Raw genomic sequence first — 7,013 nt, forward strand, 5'->3', positions numbered from 1 at the left:
GACAGCAGAAGGGGTAAGTACAGCAGAAGTCTTGGTCTGTCCTGTGGGCTCCCCACTCCCTCATTTCACAGATAAAGCCGAAGATTCATGAAGTAAACGGACTCGCCTTGAAGTTACCTCCTGCGTGCAGTTCAGTTGCTGGGATGTAAGTCAGTGCCTTGGGGAATTTGGGCAGATTTATAAAGTTTTCTTGTTTTGTATTTTTTTTAAGATATACCAAAAATTCGCATAAAATAAAAATATGAAAAACTAAGATGCACGTATTTTGAGTTTTAGAGTAAAATGCTCTCCCTGGTGCGCAACGGGTAAAGGTGCAGCACGATGAGGCAATGGCAGCCCCCCAGCATGAGCTTGACCCCTCCACCCACCGCCCCCCTCAGCAGTGGACTTCGTCCATCTGCCGGTCCTGCTCCCCGCTCTGTCTCTGGTGAAGCCTCTCACCCCCCTCATCTCTGGCTTATACCCCAGTTCTGTATGCATAAATAAAACTTTAAAAAATGCCCAAATTCTAGTTGTATGTGCATTTTCTTGACATTGTCTAGTTACAAAAATTCCCCTAGCACATTTCTTGTGAGCAGAACCTTTGCGAGCTGGTACCTCCACCCTGGCCTTGAGCAACGCACAGTCATTCACACAAAAGAGAGAACTTGCACTTGGTGAACTCGGGCAACAGACACTCATTGATTCCATGCAGTGCTGGACGCTAGCTGCCCGAGGGCAAAGGCCCGGGGACCGTCTTGCCTGTGGGCTGCTGCTGCTTGTGTGTCTGCAGGATGCAGACAGTGAGGACGCCGCTGGCACCTCATCTCCCATGGTGGGGGCCGCACCCCCGGCCTCATCTCAAACAGCTTATCTCCCAAAGGCGCCAGCTCTGAGGATCAGTACTGTCTGCTTGCTGGGAGTCAGGGTTCTGACATATGAATTCGGAGTGGGGAAACACAAACATTCAGCCCACCCAGGACACAGGCCTTTGATCCACAAATGACCACAGTGATCTCTGTCTTCAACCTAAGTGCTGAGCATTTTTGAACAGACAAGTCAGCATAGTGTTTCTGATTCTTTAAAGTGTTCTCAGTTGACATTGTAAAAGAGGAGAAAGAAAACACTTCTAAAGAAGCACATGACTCATCCGAGGCCCTCATTCCAGCAGCTGAAAGCCATCAGCCAGGCCCTGGCGTGGGACCTCCGTGTCCCCTCAGCTGCCCTGTCCTGTCCACCACAGCCTGGTGTCCTGTTCCTCCTCCAAGCTGTGAGTGTCCCCAAGTGCTGTCTGAGTCTCACCTTTTGCTTTCATTAGCTCAGAATTCTTTCTGTTCACAAAGAAGAGACTCTTCATAGGGCAGACAGTTCCTAACCTGAGTTGATTAAGACAACTAAGCCAAAAGACGTTAGCAGAACTGGGAAACAGAAACAAGAAAGAAATGAACTCTTATCTCAAGTTCAAATTCTTGCGTTTCCTTGAGAAACTACAGGACGATGCACGCTATCCCTTGGTGAGTCTCCATTTCTCTGTATGTGCAATGTGACGTGATCTCAAAATACCTTCCAGTTCTGAGTGCCTCTGAATTTCTGAGAGCCCAGAATAGCCAGAGTATGTATCCACTGAAACCCCCATTGGTATGTCCAACAGACTGGATGCTGAAAACCCCAATGTCAATCCCAAGACCGCCCCAGAAATACAGCTCAGAGAAGTGACCCATGTCTCTATTGTTTATTTGCAAACAAAAACATCTGAGCTTCCCTGAGGCCTCCTCTGCCTCTGGACCCATGTCGTAAGACACAACTATAGCGGAAAAAGCCTTAAAGAATAACACTAAACTCTAGGGAAGGTTTTTGAAGGAGCTACTCCAGTTAAACACACAGCAAGAGTTCTTTAGCAGCTTTTGAATCTCTTTCACCAAACTTGATTGTACCTGGAAGTTCTGGGATCAAGGAAGGAGGAGAGGGAGGGAAAGAAGGAAGGAAGGAGAAAGAAGGAGAGGAGAAAAGGGAAGGAGGAATCAATAGAAAAGGGTGGAGGAAGGAAGGCAAGATGGCGGGGAAGGAGAGCGAGCGGGAGGGAGGGCCTGACTTGGGCACTGCCTGAGGTGACTTCCAGATGTCTTCCTGGAGCTCTGGCGTGGAAGGAAATAAACTTCCCCACTCTGTAGTTCCTCTCTAGGTCATTTCCAACTCAGACAGCAATTTACATCTCTGAGAATTCACAGACGCCCAATGATGAAGGCACAGGGAGCCCCTGACACACCAGGCCTCCAGAAGGGGGTGCTGGGAAAAGCAGTGAGGAGCCAGAGACCTCCACATGACCCAAGAGCCAGAGCTCAGGTGATGGAGCCCCGGATGCCAGCCCTGCCCTCTAGGTAAACTTTTAGGGTTTGATAGTAGGTTTGTTACAGGGCAACCCAATGTGAATTGGGTAGCCTGACTGGGGGTCTTCACCCGTGCACATAAGATTCAACTGCAGGCTCACACAAAAGGTTAATAATGACCTTGTTTACAAGGGAAAAGGGAAGTGAATAACTCAGCAGAAGAGAGTGAGAGAGGTAAGTTGATTAATGCATCCTACAGTTCCCCCGACCTGGAACCCCACTGAAAGCCAGTTAGAGCCAAGAGACAAACCACAAGCCTCGAGGCCAAGAGACCCCCTGAAGCCCACATGTCCAGTTTTATATCCAAACCTGGCTGGTTAACTCCAACCTCAGGTCCCACCCAGCATGCCTCTCTCTGGTATTGATGGGATTTGTAGTTCTAGTGTCTGGGGTAAGGGTGGAGTCCATAAATTCCTATCACACTGTTTCCTGTTGGTCATTCCTTACTCCCACATTGGAATCTTAGGTCCTTGGAGTACAAGGACCTATAAGAGATGCCCACAAATGAGAAAACACACAGAGACCTATGGATGGCCGTCATTCTGCTGCTTCCAGGAAGCCTGGAGATGCACAGCCAGCCTAGGGAGGACAGAGTCTGCTCCAGAGCAAACTACAGGTGTGCCAGCTGTGCAGTACCTGAGCAGAGCTCACCCTCCAGGGGAGCGGATGGGCGAGCCGCTTCCCATTACCGATGCTTGCTCTGAGTTCACACTGCGCAAGTGCTTCCCCCAGGCCCTCTTAGCCTCCCCCAGTGGAAACATGGAAACGGGCTCAGGGAACAGATATAGGTGCTGATACTCTGGCTTCTGCCACTCTGGGACACATGACTTCGCCCCTGACCCAGGATTCGTGAGTCCTCTGTCAGCGTCCATGAATCTATGGCAAACTCGTTATCTTGCAAAAGGTAAACATTTAAACCTTTCACAGTTCCCGACAGAACCCTGTCTCACGGCCCTACCTGTGGCAGGAACACAGTAAGAACAGCAAGTCAAGAAACAGGAGCAGCCCATTCTCGGGGTTCAAACTGGGGAGACACACTCTGAGTAGGAGCTGGGAACTCAGCCTCCTGAGCCAAAGGCTTTTCAGCAAAGTTCCTAAATAACACTGGTCACAGAACTTAAATTACCACAGACTCATTAACTGTGGTGGAGAACACTGAGTTCTGAGGTCAAACCAGGTGCCTGGGTTCAAACCCTACCTCCCTAATTACCAGTGTGTGACACTGAGCAAGTTGGGCAAACTCTCTGTTCTTTGTTTCCTCAGTAGTCAAGGAGGGTACAACAGCCCCTTCTGGGAGGCCATAAGGATTTGTTTTTTTAAAGATTTGTTTATTTATGCACACAGAACTGGGGTACAAGCCAAAGGTACAAGGGCAGTGAAAGGATTCCCCAAAGACAGAGTGGGGGGCAGACTAGCAGAATGATAAAGTCCACTGCTGAGGGGAGCAGCGGCCAGGTCAGGAGAGGTCTGCCGCGCCCTGTGGGTCAGCTCCCTGGCCGGGGATGGAACTCGTGCTAAAGCAGCTGGGGTAGCTTGGTACTACTGTGCTTTAACCACTCTTACCACTGTGCCAGCAGGGAGGGCCCCTATTGTAAGGATTTAAGTTAACTCATCCAAAGCCCTGACACCAACGCCCAGCACAGTGTGGCATGTAGTGAACCAGCAGCCATTCCTAGTGCCGCTGTGCATTTTAGTGACACCAAAATGCATGTTTAAGCCTCCAGTTGCGTCGGCCCTCCCTGGTGGTGCAGCAGGTTAAAGCACAGCAGTAAGAAGATAAAGCCACTTCAGTGTGAGTTCGATGCCCGCCCCAGGAGGTGATCCACATGTCGTGGCAGAGCTCCCTTGACCCGCCCGCTGCTCCCCTCAGCAGTGTACTTTGTTGATCTGCCTGTTTGTCAATCTGCCTGTTCTGCTCCCCACTCTGTCTCTGGTGAATCCTCTCACTGTACCCCAGTTCTGTATGCATAAATAAATCTTTTTAAAAAAACCTCCAGCTGTGTTAAATCTACAGACAATTTCCTGAGAGGGATGGGAAGAGTTAACCATCAGAAGTAAAGGGTGCTTCCCCGGCCTGCTGTGCACCTGCACCAAGAAGCCTGGTGCTCACAGAGGGGTGGGGACTCCTGGTGGGCCGTGATCCTCACCGTCAACACCCAAATGCCCCCTCTCGTAAGGCAGGTACTCTGAGCCCACATGTTTAGAATCCCTCGCTGTTCGACAGGCATTATTGGATTCACAAACGCCAGCCAGTCTCCAGGCGCTTAAGGATGCTCCGGGGCAGGGTCTGCTGTTTCAGGCCTATGACCAGCAGCGGAAGGAAGATGGGCACCGGCACCAGTAAGAGTGGGGGCTGCCCTTGACCTCAGAGCAAGCTGGCATTTAATACCACGCAGTGAGCCAACACGAGTTACCAGACAAGGATGAGTTGGTGAGCAAAGAGATTAGAAATCTGAATCATCTGGTTTACTGCCCACATGATTCAGATGCACTAAATAGATGTCAAGGCTTTGATTCATCGTGTGGAATGAAATCTCCACCATGAGCGCAATGTTAGTTAGCAAAAGGAGAGAGCAGTACTACTTCCCAAGCATCTACACTGAGGCCTTGATGTGCATTATCCCAGTCTGAGGAAATGGGCTCTATTCTCCCCCTTGGAGTAACTGAGAAAATAGAGGCTTCAGAGAGGTTAAGGGGCCCGGTCATGACCACAGAGCCGTAAGCGGGGAGACAGGCCCTGGCCCCGACTCAGTGCTCCCAGGCTCGTGCTCCTTTCCTGCTATCCTCAGGCACCACGTTCGCAGGTCTCCACTCTACTCCACAGTGAGCCTCTTATGAGAGGAACTGTGTCCTTTTTCACCAAGCTACCAAAATATACCTGCAGTGCAAGGTCCAGTCTTGCATTCATCTTTCCTGAACAAATAAAACTGGACATTAGGCAAAATCATAATAAATCATCTTGGTCCTTAAGGAGTAAGAGCTCTGGAATCCTTCTACAGTTCCCAGGAAGTGGCCACAAATAGCCAGACCATTCTAGCAAATCCTTGCCGATGCACCAGGAGCCCCTGGGCTGACCCATCAGAAGAGAGGACAAACACACTGGCAGTGCCAGGACTGTGCCAGGCAAGGGCCGTCCACTTAACACCCCCTAGTGTACCACGCAGTGTCTGAGGCCCGAGCCAGGACCCCTGTGCTTGTCATCACCCTTGAGACCTTGAGTGAGGTGTGATCAGGCTCATGTCCGTCAGCTGTCACGGACGCTGACAGCCTGGGGTGTCCACGCTCTCTCTGCAGCACTTGCAACAAGCTGGGCAGAGTCCAGGCTGGTTGAGGCTCGGGGTTTGCTGGCTGGACTCACCTAGGAAATGGTCTGAAGTTAGGAGGAGACACATAGACTATCGTATATGCGGACAAACTGGCGTGGAGATCAGAGAAAGCATTTCTGAGACCCAAGGGCAGATGGTGAACAAAAGTTAAAGCTGGGCATCAGGACCCAGATACACCCAGACCCCTCACAAGCTGGTGGCACCAGTGGGAAGGGCCTGGGTTGTACTGTGGCCACCATGGAGGACTCAGCACTCTCACTCTCACGGGTGGCTGGGCAGGCAGGCTCGCCCAGAGGCAAACACGAGTCATTTCGGGCCCTGTCTCAACAACATCAACCAACCACCCCCAGGGGCTGGAAAAGACTGAAAAGCCCTGGTCCAGGCAGACCCCATCCCCCAGCCCGCCAGTGGGGTGAGTGCGTCCGGGCCAGCTGGGGAAGCCTCCCTTGGCGGCACGGAGAGAGATGAAGAATCATAAGCGAGCTGACCGCTCATGACTCATGTCCTCCAGGACACTCTGGATTCTGCCCCCCGACTCCTCTCTGTGGGAAGTGACCTTGGCAAGGACGAGCCCAGTGTCTGACCAAGAGCCTCACTCTCCGCTCGAATCACCGTCATCCAAGGAGAGAACCCCGGCAGCAGCAGATCTGCTGATGGGACATATGAGCCCTCACTAGCTCTTCAGGAACAATGAGGCTATTTCTTGCCGGCACTCGGAGATGAATGCACGTGCTGTGCGTGCTGACAAACCTCTTTTACAGTTTATAAATATCACCGCACGCGCTCCCTACTCCAATAGAAATACATCCGGTCGGCCGACTGCAGACAAGGCACAATTTCATCAGATAATTGCCTCTGGAAGGAGCTTCTGTGCGCTTCCTACATCTGGCCTTGACGGCACCGTGGAACCAACCCTGTGATAAAATGTGCACTCAGATCAGTTGTTGGCAAGATCGTCTGGAAAGAAAGCTGTGTTGTTCCAAAGCTGCACGAAGCTTCAGGAACCAACTGTTCTGTGCAGTGATTTATTTGTTAACGATGCAGACACACAAGTACTTGTTTCTTCTCTTGGTTTGTCTTATCAGGGAAAGACCATCCCTGATAGGGTCTTTCCATAAACTAGAGAAAAGGGGCCCTACCTGGTGGCACCACTGGTTAACGTGCAGCACTATGAAGCTATCTGCAGCTGCTGCAGCATGAGTTCAAGCCCCAGTCAGAGAGCTGACCCACATGGCGCGGCAGACCTCTCCTGTCTGTTTCGCCTGCTGCTCCCCTCAGCAGTGTGTTTCAATAGATCTGCCTGTTCTGCTCCCCACTCTGT

This window comes from Condylura cristata, unplaced genomic scaffold, assembly GCF_000260355.1.
Source record: "Condylura cristata isolate star-nosed mole 26May11 unplaced genomic scaffold, ConCri1.0 scaffold00020, whole genome shotgun sequence".
Taxonomy (NCBI): Eukaryota; Metazoa; Chordata; class Mammalia; order Eulipotyphla; family Talpidae; genus Condylura; species Condylura cristata.